Source organism: Trachypithecus francoisi, unplaced genomic scaffold, assembly GCF_009764315.1.
Source record: "Trachypithecus francoisi isolate TF-2019V2 unplaced genomic scaffold, Tfra_2.0 Lachesis_group6, whole genome shotgun sequence".
NCBI lineage: Eukaryota > Metazoa > Chordata > Mammalia > Primates > Cercopithecidae > Trachypithecus > Trachypithecus francoisi.
The window spans coordinates 34,639,988-34,658,575 of NW_022681471.1; the positions used below are offsets into that span (position 1 = coordinate 34,639,988).

At 39.4% G+C, this 18,588-nt stretch overlaps 1 protein-coding gene across 3 annotated transcripts in view; it reads left to right on the forward strand.

Annotated features, from left to right (window-relative positions):
- The first annotated feature begins 1,704 nt into the window (after nucleotides 1-1,704).
- The window catches only part of KLHL13 (kelch like family member 13), a 215,659-nt gene continuing 198,775 nt past the window's right edge, over nucleotides 1,705-18,588 (forward strand). For 2 of the 3 annotated variants that reach the window (XM_033201330.1, XM_033201331.1), the window contains exon 1: nucleotides 1,705-2,061. The gene's annotated coding sequence lies outside the window, so the exon portion shown is untranslated. The remainder of the gene's footprint in view (nucleotides 2,062-18,588) is intronic. The other variant, XM_033201329.1, reaches the window with a different exon arrangement.

Here is an 18,588-nt window from a genome sequence, read left to right on the forward strand (position 1 = left end):
GCTTGGCCACACTGGATTGTCCCATTTTTACTGGCCTTTCTGTGGGAGAAACTTATTATAAACTAACCCCACTTGAACCTTTTTATGGCAGGATAAAGCAGTGACTCGAGTGTACACCAGCTCAGTTTGTACTTTTTTTTTTTTTTTAACTTATGTGCCAGGTTTTTGATACATGCTAAAAGTGATTGCTTGAAATATATCACCTCAGTGAGATTGTAAACTTCTGTAAAAGGTGCTTTCTACCTAATAAGCATTTAGTGTGTAAGGTAGCTGTACAATAATTATTGAATAAGCATAGTGGAGAAGCCAATGGATGCATTCCTGTTAACAAAGGGGAATTGGGTTCAATACACTTGCAGGTAAATGGTAATAATGCAAATTCTATGTATATTTGGAGTTCTTTGAATATTTGGTAAAGTCCAACAATGTGGTATTATCTTTAGTTCTAGCAATTTTTTGAGTAGCTGATTATTCTCAAATTTACCTAAAACCTTCTACTAGAATTTCAGTGTAAGTTGAAATACAAAGTCAGCAGTGTTGAAGATCTCAGATCCCAGAGGGAGAAATCCTAGAAAACATAAAGATTCCACACTCACCGCATCACTTCCTGAAGAAAAAAAAAAAAACAAAAAACAGCCAAAGAAAAAAATCACAACAGTGATTAAACTGGTTGCTAAGAGCAAACTCCCTTTATTTTCCCAAGGAGGAGTCTGGAATTATAAGTAGAAAGGCAAGGAAGGGCAAAGGAGAGGTGTAAGAAGGTGGCCCCAGGCTGTAACCGTCAAGAAGGCAAAGAATGAATAGAAAACAAGCAAGGGGAAAAACAGGCTTGACGGGGGTTTTTGTTGGGGGCTAGGCTGATAGAACAGAATCAAGATTCTGACTTAGAAGAGCAGTCCCACCAGAGTTGGGAAGCAGTTCGCATAGTTAAGAGCCTGGGTGCCAGAATCACACCGCTTGGGATCCTGAGTCCCGCTCTGTCACTTACTATTTACGTAACCTCTGGCAACTTGCTTAACCTATACACCTCAGTTTTGTCACTTGTAAGATGGAGACAATAGTGTGTAACTTACAGAGTAGCTGTGAATTACGTAAGTTGAAGCTTCAGTGCTTGGTTCATAGCAGACGCTCAGTAAAATGTTAAACAGTTATTTATAGTTTTTATCCTTCCTCTTTCTTAATGTTGTGTACTGCAGCAGGGAGGGGGAGGGATGAAGCGCTTATCCCACTAGAAGAGTGGTATTTGTGTGAGAGCCTGGGTCTGGCTTATTTTGAGATGTGGGCCCCACTGAGGTGAGGTGGCACCGCTTCCAGAGCACACCCTTTGCCGGGGCCCCGCCGTGACTATGAGGAGGCCGAGGCCACGGCTGGCAGAATGCACGGGTGGACCTCCTTGGAGTGGCTAACCCGGGGCGGCTGCACTGTTGTCCTTGGATACTTGACACTTTTCACTTTCTCTGCCTCCCGGCACTAGAAGCCATGTGGGCTCACACCCGACCCTCCGGTTTCGAAGGCGTGAGGGCCACTTAGCGGTCATTCAGCTTCAGGGTCCGGCCCTGTCAAGCTTTGGCTACAGCCTGGGAGTTCCGTTGGGACCCCACACACTGTCCTAGCCACAGCTCCCCGCCACCCTGCCTCCCGCGCAGGCGCCGCCGGGGCCACCCCCGCCGCCATGTTTCCCCCGCCCGCGCTCTCCCTCCCCCCACTGCCCCCTCCCTCCCCAACTGGGTTCCCGCCCCCCTCCCTCAGCAGTCCCCCCACACCCTGGTGAGGTCAGGCGGAGGCTCTGCCGCTGCGGCCGCAGTAGCTCAGCTCCCATTCCCGGGAAGCCTGGAACGGGGAGTTTTGAAAATAACTGGAGCGGCATTCGGGTTAGGGTCCGTGCTCTCCGCTTGCGCCAGGACAGGGTGAAGTGGCCGGGACTAGCAGAGGTGCGAAGGTGCGGGTGCTGGTGCCTCGCAGCAGGAGGGAGCCCCGGCTGCGCCGCGAGACTCCCTCTTTGGCCCTCGGAGCGCAGCACCCGGCGGACAAGCGGCGCGACGCCAGGACGCGGCGAGCAAGGTGAGGCAGGGTCCCGAAGTCACAGGGGCTCCATCAGCCGCTTCCCTGCCTCCGGACCTGGCGCTGCGCGGTGCGCGGCGAGGAGTTGCGATCTGTACCAGGGGCAGAGGAGCAGAGGAGCAGGGAACCAGCTTCGTTTTGCCCGCCGCCCCCTCTTTTTCTCCCGCGTGCTGGTGCGCGCCCTCATCCGTACACCTTCGCATCCCGTTCTCCCGGTCCTTCTGGCTCCGTCGGACGCCTGGGTTCTTCTAGGACCCCAGAAGCCGGCTTTCCTGTGCTGCTTTGTCATCTCTCCAAGATTTTCTTCTCTGGGCTTCGCTGTTGCTGCCCTGAAGGTCTGGGGTCCCTCTGCCCGCCCCGGCCCCACTATCTCTTGCCCTCTAACAGTTTCTGCTTTGTGCCTCCTAATCCATCTCTCCTTCAGAAGCTTCTAACTTAGGAGGCTCCTCTGCTGGCTCCCAAGTCAGGAGCACACTCCTCTTCTTCCTCGAACCTTTTAACTTCGCTCTGAATGTCTTCAGCTCTGAATATTTTGACTTTTTTTTTGTTTGTTTGTTTAATCACAGTTGACTAATGATTTTCGTGGAGGATTATAGTCTAGGCTACAGTTTACTGAAAGTGATGAGATCATTCCTTCACTAAATAGCCTTAGTAAATATCAACTAGGGAACTTTAAAGTTTCTTTCTAGGTTTCATTAACTTAGCCCAAGAACAATAGTCACTTAAAATGTATGTATATATGTTTGTACGCAATCTTCGTACATGGTCCTATATCTGATTCTTCCCTGGCTGCTGAGCAGCCTGAGAGAGAGGATTGGTGGGGCTTGTGATGCCTGGCTCCATTTCTCTAATTGTAAACTGGGATGTTCATAGTTTTAATGTAGTCAGAGGACTTTAGTGGTTTGGGATAAAGTCGTTCAAGTTAGCATAGGCTGGTAACTAAGCACATTGAATGGAGACTAAGAAACGCTGGGATTTAAAACTGTCTCTGGAGGGCACCTGCTTTTTAAAAATTTATTATTTTTTTTGAAGCCACAGTTTCTTAACAGTAGATTTCATATTTGTATAAACCCTCTAAAAGCAGCGTATTTTAAAACCACGTAGTTACAAAAAAGACTACTCACTCTTAGCGATATCACTTTCTCCCCATGTAGTTGTGGTGTTAGCTCCCATACTGAGGTTCATTTGCTCACTTCCATACTGCAATTAGTGTGTGAAGAAAACTGAATGGAGAAGCACACAGTGGAGGCAAATACCAGTGAACAAGCACATGCTGACATATGCAGCTGTGTTTTTGGAAATAGGCTGTATCTAGTGTTCAAATTTAAAAACTGAGAAAAATGAAATAATTCAGCATTTATGACATCATTTTACATCTAAAAATATTAGCTCTCTTAACTGCAAGTTCTTATTAATAGCCTCATACTTAACGGTAAAAGAGTTGTTTGCCTGATGTGTGACCTAGTGTTGCCATTGACACAGTGTGCACTGATTGGCAGCAATCTCAGAAGAAACCAGGTTGTGAAGGAAGATAATGGCTAAATTTCACTGTCCCAGTGGCACTTCCTATGGCAGTGAGATGAGAGTAGTTTCTGCTGCAACATCAAATGATGTATTTAAAAAACAGAGAAATAAGAGCTTCAATTATTAAAAAGCCCAAGGTTTTTAATCTGCCATTTTTATAAACACACTTCAAAAAGTGTAGTGTGATTATATAAGACTTAGTTGATGTTCTGAAGAAAGTAGTTTTCACAAGAAAAGTACAGCCTATTGCTTATCCATTTAGTTAGATAACTTGCAGATGATTTGTAGTTTCCCAATTGATTTGGTAAATTCCTGGGTTTACTTGAGGTTTATTAAAAAACGGAATGTAGTAGGGAAAGGGTACTTATTCTAATAGGCCCACCTTTCTAAATCTGTAATTTTCTTAGCAAACCATTCTCAAAAGACATAAAAACTTACAACTTTTTCAAGGAAAAGAGTTTATACTATTTTCTTTTTTCTTTTCATGATTGTTATTGATACAAAATCTAAGCTAAGATTGCTAGTAATGTGATTGCATAGTAAGACTATATTTGCCAGGAAAAGAATAAAGGTGGATGTGAGTTAGCCATAAGCATTTTGCTCTAAATCTTCAATATGACTCAATATGTGTTTGATAGTCCATCTGGTACACCTAGAGATTATCAGACTGGATATTTCTGTTATTACTAAATGTAACTGCACTTATTTATTGGATTATCTTCTTTCTCATTTTATTTACATTTCACATTCTCTTTCTTCATGTAATTTGACTTGTGGTAGTGAAATGAGACTGACCAATTTTCAAATTGTTTGATTTTTATTGATGTTTGGTAAACCACTAAAACCTCTTGAAAATATTTTTTTCTTAAATCCACTGATTGAAACCGATGTATTTTTATTGCTATGAAATAATACAACAAATTTCCAGGAATTATTTCAGAAAATGTGGAAAGACTGTAGAGAAATGAATAGCCCCAGAGAAAATATCTCAAAATTATAAAAACGGCTTTCTCAAGTTACTGATATTCATAACAATCAGTTTTTTGTATCATTCATTCATTTACTAATTTATTTTACAAAATCTATTGGATACTTGTGTGCCAAGGCCCTGTATTAGGCACAATGATAAACCTTATAAAGCATGATCTTTGCTCTTGTGGAGTATCACAGTGCTTATATTCTACCAGAGAATATAGACAATAAACAAGCAAACAAATGAAGAAGATCCTTATAGACTGTAGTAACAGCAATGAAAATAAGTAGGGGAATATGATACAGATAACTAGGAAGGGCCTATTTTAGTGTCGGAAGTCAGAAAAGGCCTCTCAGAGAAGATGATTGAGCAGAGACCTGAAAGAGAAGAGAGAATAGGCCTACCTTGTCAGGACCTGGGAGAACATTCCCCAGATAACATTCTTGCAGAGAGGAGTAAGAGCCAAGGCCTTGAGAGGGGAAAAAGAGACTTGGCGTTTTTGAAGAGCAGAAAGCAAGTCAGCATGACTGGATCCTAGTGAGCTGGTAGTGATTAAAGAAGATGTTACAGAGCCTAGAAGCAGCTCAATAACAGATAAATAGGACTTGGAGGTCCTGAGAAAGAATTTGGGTTTGATTCTTAGAACAATAGGAAGCCACTGAAGAGTCTTTCCTGGGGAAGGTCATTGGCTTAAAAAAATTATCCAAGGAAATTAAAAAAAAGTTTTGCAGAGGATAAATAGAATGTCTACTCACTCAGTCATTTATATTAATACCTGAGAATAAAAAAAGACTGTATGATCAATATGCTAAATAATCATGTAATCCAGTTCCTCTACTCTGTTTAGGTAAGGGGATGGGGGAATGGGAACACTGAGGTGAGTATGTTGAAAGGCAGTTTACTTTCACTGTCACATTGTGACTTGTGCTATAAGGTAAGTTGTCACCAACTTTATTAAAAATCAGATCATTGTTCAACTTAAGAATTTATTTTTCGAAGAATGATGTCTTATTTTCTCATGGAAATATGTTTCCTTTGGAAGGTTGGACATTTTATTTGTGTATAAAGGAATAACCTAGGTTTTAGAAAGGGCCTTTGGAATTTTAAGAAGGGCTTATCATTTTCTTTTACCTGTTGCCTCTCCAACATTTTCAAATGGCCATACTTTTATTCCTTGAGAGATTAGGGCTACTGTGTTTCCTGAAGCTTCAATGAATTTATTGCCCTGAGCCCTTCCTTGAAAGCAATCCAGCTTTGAGGTCTAGTTGGTCCCAAATAGGAATGCAGATGATTATTGACATTCCATAGGAGTAAATCCTAATATTGTGGGGGAATAACATGCAAAATAACCTTGATCAGTGCCTGCAGGATCAACTTCCTCCTTAACTGAGCCACTCAAGCAAGGATCCTCCATGATTTGATCCCAGCCTACTTTCCCATATGTCCTTATTATTCTCTTTCACAAATCTCTATTGATTTAAACTGATTTTCCCCAGTTTGGAACTTTTGTGCTTAGCATTATTCTTGGCATAGAGTAGGTGCACAGTAGGTGCTTGTCAAATGGATGCCATGTCTTTCTTTTTTGTCATTTCGAATCCCAGGTCCTATTACACTATTCCTCATTGAACTAGATCTCCCTATCTGAAGGTGAACAGCACTTGCCCTATTGTGTCACAATTATGCTTATTTTGATGCCTGGCCATCTCCCCACTTGCCTCTGGCTTCATGAAGGCGACCTAGACCTTATCTGGTTCGCTCACTGTTGTGTTCTGAGCACCCAGCACATGGTATACACTTTGTAAATAGTTATTGAATAATGAATAAATGCTGTCTTGTGATGTTTCTCCTATTAATTTTTTGATATTAGATCATTTAATACTGTTTTACTTTTCATGTGTTTGGTGTTCTGAAGTGGTTTCTGAGAGAGGTTGTAGAGCATACTTGTTCAGAGTTCAAGCTCTGGAGCTAGGCCACCTAGGTTTCAATTCCAGCTAGGAGACTTAATAGTTGTGGGATGCTGGGTGAGTTAGTAAACCTCTCTGTACCTCAGTTATCTTATATGTAAAAAAGAGATAATAGAACTTGCCTCTTATGGTGCTTGCAAAGATTACATGAATTAGCTAGGCCCACTTTTTCTTTTTCTTTCTTTCTTTCTTTTTTTTTTTGTTGAGACAGAGTCTGGCTCTGTTGCTCAGGCTGGAGTGCAGTGGCATGATCCCGGCTCACTGTAACCTCTGCCTCCCGGGTTCAAGCAATTCTCCTACCTCAGCCTCCTGAGTAGCTGGGACTGCAGGTGCATACCATCACGCCACGCTAATTTTTTGTATTTTTAGTAGAGACGGGGTTTTACCATGTTAGCGATGATGGTTTCTATCTCCTGACCTCGTGATCCACCCGCCTCGGCCTCCCAAAGTGTTGGGATTACAGGCGTGAGCCACTGCTCCTGGCCTAACTTTTTATTTTTAGTAGAGACGGGTTTCACCATGTTGGCGAGGCTGGTCTCAAACTCTTGACCTCAGGTGATCCACCCATCTTGGGCTCCCAAAGTGCTGGGATTGCAGGCGTGAGCCACCTCCCCCGGCCTAGGCCCACAATTTGTTTGCAATTTTTAAATTTCAAAAGCTCTGAAAACTGATAAAAATGTTATTTGGTAACTTAGATGCCAAAACTCATGTGGTGGCAAAACCTGACTTAAACTGGCATAGGGTATTTATGGTCTTTGTTCTACTTAATGTTGATCTTTATTTTGTTTTGCTATAGAATTGCTAATATGTTTATTGGGTTGCACCATAGACCCTAATGGTGTATTACATAACATATGGTATATGAAGTTTATTTCCTGTCTAAAGGTCTGGACATTTCTAAATTCAGAAACACATCTGGCACCAAGATTTTTAAATGAGATTGTACACTTTGCAGTAAACTGCTTAAATCAGGCCTTGCACATAGTATGTTGTTGCTGTGGGTGGTGATTAGGGAGGTAAATAAACTACTTTATCTTTCCACAATAGCTTGCTCATAATAGTTACCATGTAAATATGTACTGATTGACTCATGCAGTAACTCTGTGAATAGAGGACTCGCTGAATGGTCCTCATGTCATAGGGAATAGATATGGCAGGGTCATGTAATTGAAATGAGCCAAGACTCGTCTGTTGGTACTCTCATCTGATACCATTCAGAGCACTTTACTTTTTGTTTTTCTGTTGTTATTTAAACCAAACTATGCTTCTTTAGCACAAGAGAGTCTTTTGTGGAGGCGAGGGTAAGAAATTCAGTTAAGAATTTATTTAATGTGATTAGACACTTATTTTTTTTTGTAGTTGTTGAACATTTGTTGAACTGCTAATGTGTATAGAAATCTGTATTAAAAGCAAGAGAAAGCCGAGCATGGTGGCTCACGCCTGTAATCCCAGCACTTTGGGAGGCCAAGGCGGGTGGATCATGAAGTCAGGAGATCGAGACTATCCTGGCCAACATGGTGAAACCTCGTCTCTACTAAAAATACAAAAATGAGCTGGGCGTGGTGGCATGTGTCTGTAATCCCAGCTACTCGGGAGGCTGAGGCAGGAGAATCGCTTGAGTCAGGGAGTCAGAGGTTGCAGTGAGCCAAGATCGTGCCACTGCACTCCAGCCTGGTGACAGGGTGAGACTCAATTTCAACAACAACAACAACAAAAAAAAAAGCAAGAGAAAGGAATAAAACAAATGAGACATGATTCCTGACCTTCCTTAGCCCCAGCGCCCTGCATGGTTACATGGGAACATGAATGTGCGTTACAATTCTTTATTTTCCTCTGTAAACTTGACATCATTAAGATTAAAAACATGCAAAGGAAAACCCAAGAGTTAATTGAAAACTCTTCTTGGTGTCCATGATATGAACTGGGTTTTAATTATCCTAACACAATCCCCCACGGTATTATCTTTATATAACATCTTGATAGCATTTTCCTTTCTGACTAAACTAAAACAAAATGAATTTTCTTGTTCTTTACCAATATACAATTGGTATATTTTCTTAAGTTTTTGTTTTTTGTAGAGATGAGGTCTCACTATGCTGCCCAGGCTGGTCTTGAACCTCTGGCCTCAAGTGATCCTCATGCCATGGCCTCCCAAAGTATTGGGATTACAGGCATGAGCCACTGTACCTGGCCTGTTTTTTTTTTTTTTTCTTTACTTTTGTGGGGTTGCCAGTAATTATATGTCTCAAAAGATTTTTTCTGCAATTTTCTTGCAGTTGAAAACTAGTCCTTGAAACCATCCTGCCAATTCATTCAACAAATACTTATTAAGTGCCTATTATATTCCAAGCATTGTGCTAGTCTAAACAAATAGAATCTCTATCTAGTGCTCTTTCCATTACTTTGGGTCCTTTCAAGTGGAGCACATGTACTGATTGAGCTGGGTGGTGACAAGGTAGTGCGCCCAGGAGCCGCAAAATAAAGCAGCTTGTATTTTCTTGAAGCATGGGTTTTACACAGAGATTTAGGAGAACGTTAACTGGTAGCTATTTAAAAATCTTTAAGCAAATTCAGATACATGAATTTGCCTTAGAATGCAATATTCATAGAAAATTTGAGGTAACCCCAATATTTCAGAGAAAGTCTCTGCTTACAAGGACAGCTGTGGTAACCCTGAGATGACCCTTTGGAAAACACTGAGGTGGTGCTGTACTGCCCGAATCTGTTCTTTTAGTCAAACACTCAAACATTTTCATAGCCATAAATTCCCATGATGACCTGTGGAAAAGTTAATGGACATTAATGTTTTTCTCTGTTGCGCAATTTCAAGGGTACATATGGCTACCCTTGGTCTAATGGTCTAAATCTAAACATGTGTTGAGTTCTTACAGAGTTTTTAATGTGGTGGGTAATGGCTAAGGGTGACTATGAAGGACCTGCCTAGGGAATGATATCTTAAGATTAGAGGTTATTAGGCCAGACGCAGTGGCTCACTCCTGTTATCCAACACTTGGGATGCCTAGGCGGGAGCATTGCTTGAGCCCAGGAGTTCAAGACTATCCTGGTCAACAAAGCGAGACTCTGTCTCTATAAGAACAACAACAACAACAACAACAAAAAATTAAAAAATTAGCTGGGCATGGAGGCACACGCCTATAGTCTCAACTACTTGGGAGGTTTAGGCAGGAGGATCCCTTGAGCCCAGGAGTTCGAGGTTGCAGTGGGCTGTAATCACACCACTGCTCTTCAGTCTGAGTGATGGAGTGAGAACCTGTTTCAAAAAAAAAAAAAAAAAGAAGGGTTAGAGGTTATTAGAACACAAGGACCACGAACTTAAAGCAGCACAGTTCTTGGTGTCAAAGCTTTGCCTTGTTCTGTGCACACTTGCCTGTCTCACTGATTTGAAGTTTACTTTTGCTAACTTTAAAGTTGCTTTCATTTACAACATAGGGTACAAATTGCTTTGTTAATTGCTGTCCACTAAAATAGTTAATACTAGAAGAAAGTTGTCAAGGATTATGTGCTTTGAGGTTGATAAAAGGTTTCTACAGTTTGAGATGGTTTTGAAAATAGGCCAGCAGAGCATTGGAGGAATGCCTGTTACAACGTGATGGTTTAATTTGCTCCAGATGAGAAAGATGAAGAAGAAAAAGGCAGTGAAGAAAGGGAGTGAAAGTAAATGGAGTAAGTCAAACACTAAATCTTTCAACTGATTTTCATTATTGCAGTCCCACTTTCATTGTTGTTCCATGCCAGACATAGTTCACAGGGCCTGACATTGTTATATTGTTGTGTTACTGCTCAAAGCTTGTCAGGATATGGGTATAGAGGATTGTGATTAATGGATGGTCTTTATAGTCTACGTGTGAAGTGCTTTTACAGTCTGTTCAGTAAAAGGAGATAAGAGTTTTGCTGTAGCTTGTAGAGTTTTGTTTCTTGGTCCCACTTTTAAAAAATGGCGATACATTTCTAAAGATCATTTCAACAAAGTTTTCTGTTCCACTCTTGGATGTTTCTTTTTCCTCTTAAGATGACAGGGTCTCACTCTGTCACTCAGGCTGGAGTGCAGTGGTGCAAAGCCAAGGATCACTACAGCTTCAACCTCCCAAGTTCAAGTGATCCTCCCACCACAGCCTCCCAAGTAGCTGGGACTACAGGTGCATGCCACCACGCCTGGCTAATTTTATGTATTTTTTGTGGAGACAGGGTTTCACCATGTTGCTCAGGCTGGTCCTGGGCTCAAGCAATCCTCATCTTCCCAATTTGCTGGGATTACAGACATGAGCCACTGCACCTGGCCTCACTCTTGGATATTTCTTAGTGGAAAGGCAGTAGAGCTTAATGGCTATGATCTTGAACCTTGGAATCATAGGCTTGGGTTCAAATCCTGACTGCCTCTTGTTGGGCAACTTGCTTCACCTCTCTGAACCTTGTTTATCTCCCTTGTAAACTATCTCATCTAGTTTAAGGATTAAATTAATAATGCATATAGAGTGCTAAGCACACTTAAGCCACATATGAAATATAACTTTACTTATTATTAACTCTTTTCATTGATTTGTGGCTGAATTAGTTGATAACTTGGAGCATACTATAGGAGCTTTGCCAATCATATATGAAGCAGAAATGTGAGGGGCTATTGTGTATCTTCTTTGTTTATATTGTCTTAATCCTAGCTGGAATGCTATTTTTCGAATGTGCATCTCGTAAGTGGTGACTAGACTGTTTAGAAGTAACACTAGTTTTCTGGCAGACGAGAAAGTTTATGGTGAATGCTTGGCTTATTATTTACTCAAATATGGCATCACATTGAATCCAAGAAAAATGTCAGTTTTTAATACAATTAACCCAATATTTATTTAAATGTGATACTGTTTGGTTTAATAGGATTTTAAATTTTAATATCCATTTTGAAGGAAAAGGGATATGCAGGATAATGTATACTATGAACAATGTTGTCTTTTAAACATGAAAACATTTGGTCTTCTGATAATCACAGAGGTCACACATTTTTCTGATTTATCGCTAATTGTTCCAGATTTTAAGTCCCCAAAGAAGAAAATACTGAAGCATTTGTAATAGTTAAGTCATTGAGAAGAGGTATAATTCTGTTGTGAATAATGTCTTTTTATGGATTTTGAGTTGTTATGGTTATTTCAAGTTTTTATCATGATTAATAACACATCAAATAATACTTTAAGAGAAGATAAAAGTTTGATAGCAGCTTTGATGAATGGATAAGTCTAAATGGAGTATTGAGAACAGCTTTAGATGTTAGAGGGATAGACTAATCTTTTAAGTTGAAAGTACATGAATGTACCTTTCCTACTTTCTTACATGATGCCCTTCGGTTCCAATGTCAGACAAATGATGAGGCAGATAATCCTTGGTTATGAAATGCCACAGGTGCACAGAAGGGAAAAGACCAGATAACACATTGGTCATATACTGTATATTCACAGGTTTTTGTGAATGTTATTAAGATAATGTATATCCAAGTGCTTGAAAAGCTTAGCTCACTATATTGGTGAAATATTTATTATCAGTGATACCTACATTTGTAGATAGCGATCATTGTCAGTATCATTTGATGATAAAAAGACAATAGTCAAATATATATATATATATATTAGAAAAATTAGACTTACTCTACCATTAGGTCATTAGCTGAAACCTTAAATAAAGATAATACCCTTTATTTTTAGAGCATCTTTCTTTTGAAGCATGATTAACTGTCCTTATTCTGTTTATTCCTGTGGAGTATGCACAGTGAGTTTAAGTAAATTGCAGAAGGGTTACATCCTGTGAGGTGGAGCTAAGAGTAGGCCTTTAGTTTCTAATCCAATGCTTTTGTACTAATGATATTAAAAGCTCTTTAGCCCAAAGGATCCTTTAATATCTGTAGCCTTTCAATTGATGGGGTTAAAGCAAAATGTCAGTAGTTGTGATACCTACATTCTATACCTATACACTTTCTTGCACAATTTGGTATTTATCAAAATGAGTTTTGGGTTTAGTAAGAATTTTATAAGTATTTTTGGTATCATATAGGTACAGTATCCACATAAACATTTATGAACAAGCAATTATACGTTAAGCACTCTACTAGGAGGTAGAAAATGTATTCACTGCCCTGAAATAGGTTGTAATCTTGCCAGGGGCAACAGAGAACATGAGTCAATTTGATATCGGCCAATACAAATGTTATTACCAGCCAGTGACTAATAAATCATTATTGCACTCATTATGAGCCTGGGACCCTTCCAAGTGCATCTGATGCATTGATACGTTTAAACACATAACAATACGATGAGGTAGGAACTATTACTAGCCCCATTTTACAGATGAGGAAACTGAGGCACATAGATGCTGGATAACTTGCCTGTGGTTACACACCTAATAAATATAAGAGCTAGGAATAAAATCCATGTAGTCTGATTCTTGAGTCTATGCTTTTAACCACAACACTTCCTTTCATTCTGTCTCTGACAGAAGCCATAATATAAGGGAGCATGATATTTAAAAAAGGCATGTTAGAAAACAGATTCTAGAGAAATACAGAGAAATGATCAGATGAGGGTGTTAAAGTTGGAAAGATATTTTGAAGAAGGCACTTTTCAAGGAGGTCTTATTGAAAAGCAAGGAACATATTTCTGAATATTTTAATGCCCAAAGCTATGTGTACATATGTGCGTGTGTGTGTGCACAGGTGCATGTCTGTGTATGTGTGTGTGGGTGTGTTTATTTTAAACTGGAAAAAAACTTTAGAGGTTAAAACAAATTGAGAATCTTTTTACTGGCAGCTAATCAGAGCTCTGTTTTTGTGTACAATATTTGACTTCACAATCCTGTGTTAAAAAAATATTTAACGGCTTTACTAAGATATAATTCACTCATCATACAATTTACCTGTTTAATATAATTCAGTAGCGTTTAGTATACTCACAGAGCTGAGCAACTGTTACCACAATTTTAGAACATTTTCGTCACCTCAAAAAGAGAAATTTGCTTTGAAACAAATGTGGCCACAAAGAGGATGGAAGTAGTGTGTCTGTTGGTACTGCTGCTTCTCTAGCAAAGTGTTCATGATTTATGCTCAGTCTAACAGACCTCAGGCCGTTTTTCTGCATTCTAGCTCCAAATTGCTGTAGAGCTCTTCCTCCTTTTAATTTAATTTTGATCGGTGACAGTCTTTCAAGGGATTATGGATTGATCTAATTTTGAATTCTCAATTCAAGTTGATTGTATATTTGTATTTGTCATAAAGGTATGATCTTAGTTCTAAATAGCAAAGCCAGACTTGTATTTAAAACAAAACTGCTAAACCCACTAGTATGAGTGGCTACCTCCTTGTCTGTGTATGCTCTATAATGGGCCAGAGCCAAAGATTTCTGAGAAATTTTATGTGTATACACTGATATTTTTAAATACTTCTAAACGTTATACCTGACATAGGTTACTAGTGGACAGATGGTTGAGGTAAAAGCAACTCCCTCACACCTTTTATTTGGCTGGGGCATAGTATTGGGGTGGTGTGTTGTGGAAAATGTTTTGTTTTTTGTTTTTTGTTTTTTTTGAGACAGGGCTTCATTCTGTTTTCCAGGCTAGGATGCAGTGGCATGATCACAGCTTACTGCATACTTGACCTCTGGGGCTCAAATGTTTCTCCCACCTCAGCCTCCTGAGTAGCTGGAACCACAGGCACACATCACCATGCCTGGCAATTTTTTTTTTTTTTTAGTAGAAATGAGGCCTCGGTATGTTGCCCAGGCTGTTCTTGAACTTCTGGGCAAGTGGTCCTCCCACCTTGGCCTCCCAAAGTACTGGGATTACAGGTGTGAGTGACTGCATGTAGCTGAAAAATATCTTATAAAATGTATTCCATGATACTGTGTACAGATAGTATGAAATAACTGGAATTAAAAAAAGTTTGGCCACTGACTTTTCAGCTATTTAGACTTCAAAAAACATACAGTTAGTGTTTATAGTCAAGGACTATGTTTCTGTCCAGTGGGAGTTACCAAACCAAACATCTGTGTGTGTGTTGGGGGAGGCAGGCTGTTCCCAGGTCTTCATTAAAGTAATAGGCTACAGTCAGTGTTATCTTTCAGACTAAATAATTACTGTCTCCTTCTATTATTAAGAAATGACCTTCAGACATAATTAAATGTCCTAAAGAACATAAATGTCTTTTAAAATGAGTTAATCTTGGGTTGTTCTCTTTTTCTTTTTATGATTTTTCCTACTTTTAATTTTACCGAATTTTTCTTTCAGAATGATCTTGAAACGTCATTTTACACTTTTTGGGTATTTTTAAATGCCTACTATACTTGGGTTGTTTCTACTCAGGGGTCAAAGTAGTTTTAGTTGAAATTAAAGTGAGTTGATAAAATGATTTCCTGTGAATCTTAAGTATATTTTTTATTTGCATAGATGGAATTTCTGCTTTGCCATGTATGGCAAAGGCGTAGTGATTTCACAGCTAGTAGGTAGGATAGAATCAATTAAGATGGCACTGCTGTCACTAGAATAAAAAAACTAAGCATACCTTTATATTAATTAGGTGGAGGTGCCTCTTTATGCTAAGCTCAATAGTTGACATCACCTGGGATCAGGGAGTCAGGTGCCGCGGAGTTAAAAACAAAAAGCTTGCTTGATTTAGAAATTCTGGCTTGTGTGTACGATGCTACCTTTTCTCACGGCTAGATTTTGGTTATTAAGCCATTGTGATATTGGGCTATGTTAAAAGAGGTTAGAAGCCTGTTCATTTAAGGCAAGCGAAATTGGTCTGGTATAAAAGGGGCATGCTGAATGAGAAAGTATCACATCATTTAGGAGAGAGGATTTTGAGTAATGTGAATATTGAGTTTTCTGTGACTTAATGTATCATTTATTGATTTTAACAAATGAACCTATTACATTATACTCATAAACTGTTACTTCACAATAGTTTGATTTTCTGCTTAAATCAGTGCCTAAAATGGTAAAGTCTTAAGTGGTTTAGAATGACTCTGCATGTAGTTTAGGTCCATCTACCTGTTTTATAGGGGGATCTGCTTTATCTGCACATAAAGAAGATTCGCTAGCTTTAATTAGCCTTACTATGTAGGGCAACACTTTGTTTCTCTAATGAGAGAAAATGAGGTATTTTACACAAATTAATTCAACAGAAATTAGCGAGTACCTTCTTTAACCCAGGTGATGGGGATGCAGTGGTGAACAAAGTTCTATCTTCATTCTGTGAGGCACTCACGGTATTATATGCACTCTCTTTGATCTTCTCTAAGAACATTATATTCAAAGGAATAGGAAAAGCGGCAGAAGAAAACATACTCCTTTCCTTTAAGGATGTAATTTAGCATTTGCACACATCACTTTCACACATATCCCACTGGCCAGAACTTAATCCTCTGGTGATACCTAGCTACAAGAGAAGCTGGAAAATGTGGTCCTTCACTGAATGGATATGTACCAATCAAAAAATTTATTACTATATGAGCTGGGAAGAACAGATATTGGGGAATAACTAACAGTCTCTGCTATACATTGTCCGTAGTGTAAACCTTTAATCATTCATCAGTTTCTTATCTGGAGATATTATCTCTATGACATCAGCCACACATTTGCTTCAGGGTAAAAATTAAAACTTCTCAGCAGAGTATACAAGCCCATCATGACTTGACTCCTGCCTGTACCTCTAGCTCCTGTCTCACCCCATTCAAAGTTGCAGCCTTATGGGGACTACTTGGACTTCCCCAAACTGGCCATGCTCTCTTATCACACATTTGTACTTGCTACTTGTATTAGTTTGTTTTCACACTACTATAAAGAAGTATCCAAGGCTGGATAATTTATAAAGGAAAGAGTTTTAATCGAATCACAGTTTTGATGGAGGGGGAGCCTCAGAAAACTTACAATCATGGTGGAAGGTGAAGGGGAAGCAAGCACCTTCTTCACAAGGTGGCAGGAGAGAGAAGAGTGAAGAAGGGACTTCTAAACACTTATAAAACCATCGGATCTCGTTAGAACTATCACGAGAACAGCATGGGGAAAACTGCACCCATGATCCAATCACCTGTCTCCCTTGATACATGGGAATTAGGGGTCCCTCCCTTGACATTTGGGGATTATAAATTGAGATGAGATTTGGGTGGGGACACAGAGCCAAACCATATTATTACTCAGCCTAAACTGCTGACTACTTTTTGTCCCTCAGGGTTCAGTTTAGATAGCACCTCTTCTGGGAAGGTTTTCTTGAGCCTCCTCTACCCCAAACCCCTGTTATGTGTTTCTTTCATGTATTTCCATAGTGTTGTTGCTCATGACTCTCTTTAGCAACCTTTATTATAAGTAGTGTTTTTCCTTCTCTATGTCTCTCCCTGGATTGTGAATTCCTTGAGGGCAGGGGCCAACTCAGTTATCTGTATTGTCTGGCATGATACCTGCTCCAGAGTTGAGCTTTAGTTAATGTTTGTTGGTAAGAAAATGAATGAATATTTAGTTTACTAATTATGACTCTTTGATTAAGGTGTCAACTCTTCCAACCTATCATCTGGAAATTGCAATACTTAGAGTATTTTCTGGTAGCTAGGACTGGGTAATTTTGTAAGAGGTGTTGATAAAATAAAATAATTTGAAATAAACATCAGATGATTAATATATAAATTATAGAAGGCACAAACAATTGATGTGTAAGAGTTAGGAAGAGCCCTAGGGATCATTTAATCCAACCCTTCTAAAAGATTTAAAAGGACACATGACTAATACATAGAAAGAAGTTAAATTAGTTGCTCAAGGGCCTCCACTTTCAAGGATCTTGCAATATTGTTAGACAGGTGATATATATAGACATGAAAGAGGTGATTGAGAAAAAGTTGCCGAAGGAGTAGAAATGATTGGAATAGTCAGGTTAGGTTTGACCAAGGATCTTGGTTTTACAGTGAGCCTTGGTGGCTGAGTAGGATTTTGATATGAGAAGACATTCAAGATATAGGCAATGTGTAAATAAAAATGGAAAGACAAGGATATACGGGAGAATTTTGAGATCTCTTTAGTTGAGTGATATTTAGTAGTAAGAGAGAATACAGAAAAATTGGGCCAGAAAATGGAGGGATTTGAATAACAGGCTGCTGAGGGAAATCATTGGCAGTTTTAAGTAGGCGAGTAATACAATTTTTTTATATTGTATCTGACTGATAGGTGGGCTGGTTGAAGGCTGAAGGGTCATGAAACTGGCATATTGTCTAATATACCATTTAAAAAATATGAACTTAATGGGTTCTCGTTTTTGCTCAAAAGCAAAAACGTGATATACTATCAATTTCCATGATAATTAACATAATGATGTCAGTGTTTTTCTAATGGAGAAAGTAAGTGTAAGAAGCAAGCTTATAGTATTAGTATTGCATATGTATTAGTCATGACATACTATAGATAATGTATATATTCTCACGTTACACCAATAAACTAAAAATTCCAGAAGCAACTGAGAACGTGGTAGCAGCTGCAGCATCAGCCCGTGCTATTTTGCCAGCCATTCGGAGACTAGGTAAATTAACTAGTGGCATGAACTCTCCAGGTGCATTTTGGAGCCATTTTGTTCAAAAATTGTTTTGTAGAAAGTGAAAATGGTATACTGTATTTTGGCAAAAAATACAAAGAACAATAAGCAGAGCTCTCTATCGTATATTAAGCATCATCTAAAAATAAAAAGCGTGAGGAGAGAACCTTTACTTCGTGTGCCTGTGAGGGAATTTTGACTTTGTATAGACAAAAAGTATGTACACAGAGAAAGATTTGTTATATAAATAGTATAGCTCATTTGTATAGTCAAGGGTGAGTGTCTTTTCTTCCTTCCTTCCTTCCTTCCTTCCTTCCTTCCTTCCTTCCTTCCTTCCTTCTTTTCTTTCTTCTTTCTTTCTTTCTTTTTCTTTCTTTCTTTCTTTCTTCTTTTCTTTCTTTCTTTCTTCTTTCTTTCTTTTTTTTTCACAAGGTCTGGCTCTGTCACCCAGGCTGGAGTGCAGTGGCACCATCTCAGCTTACTGCAACCTCTGCCTCCAGGGCTCA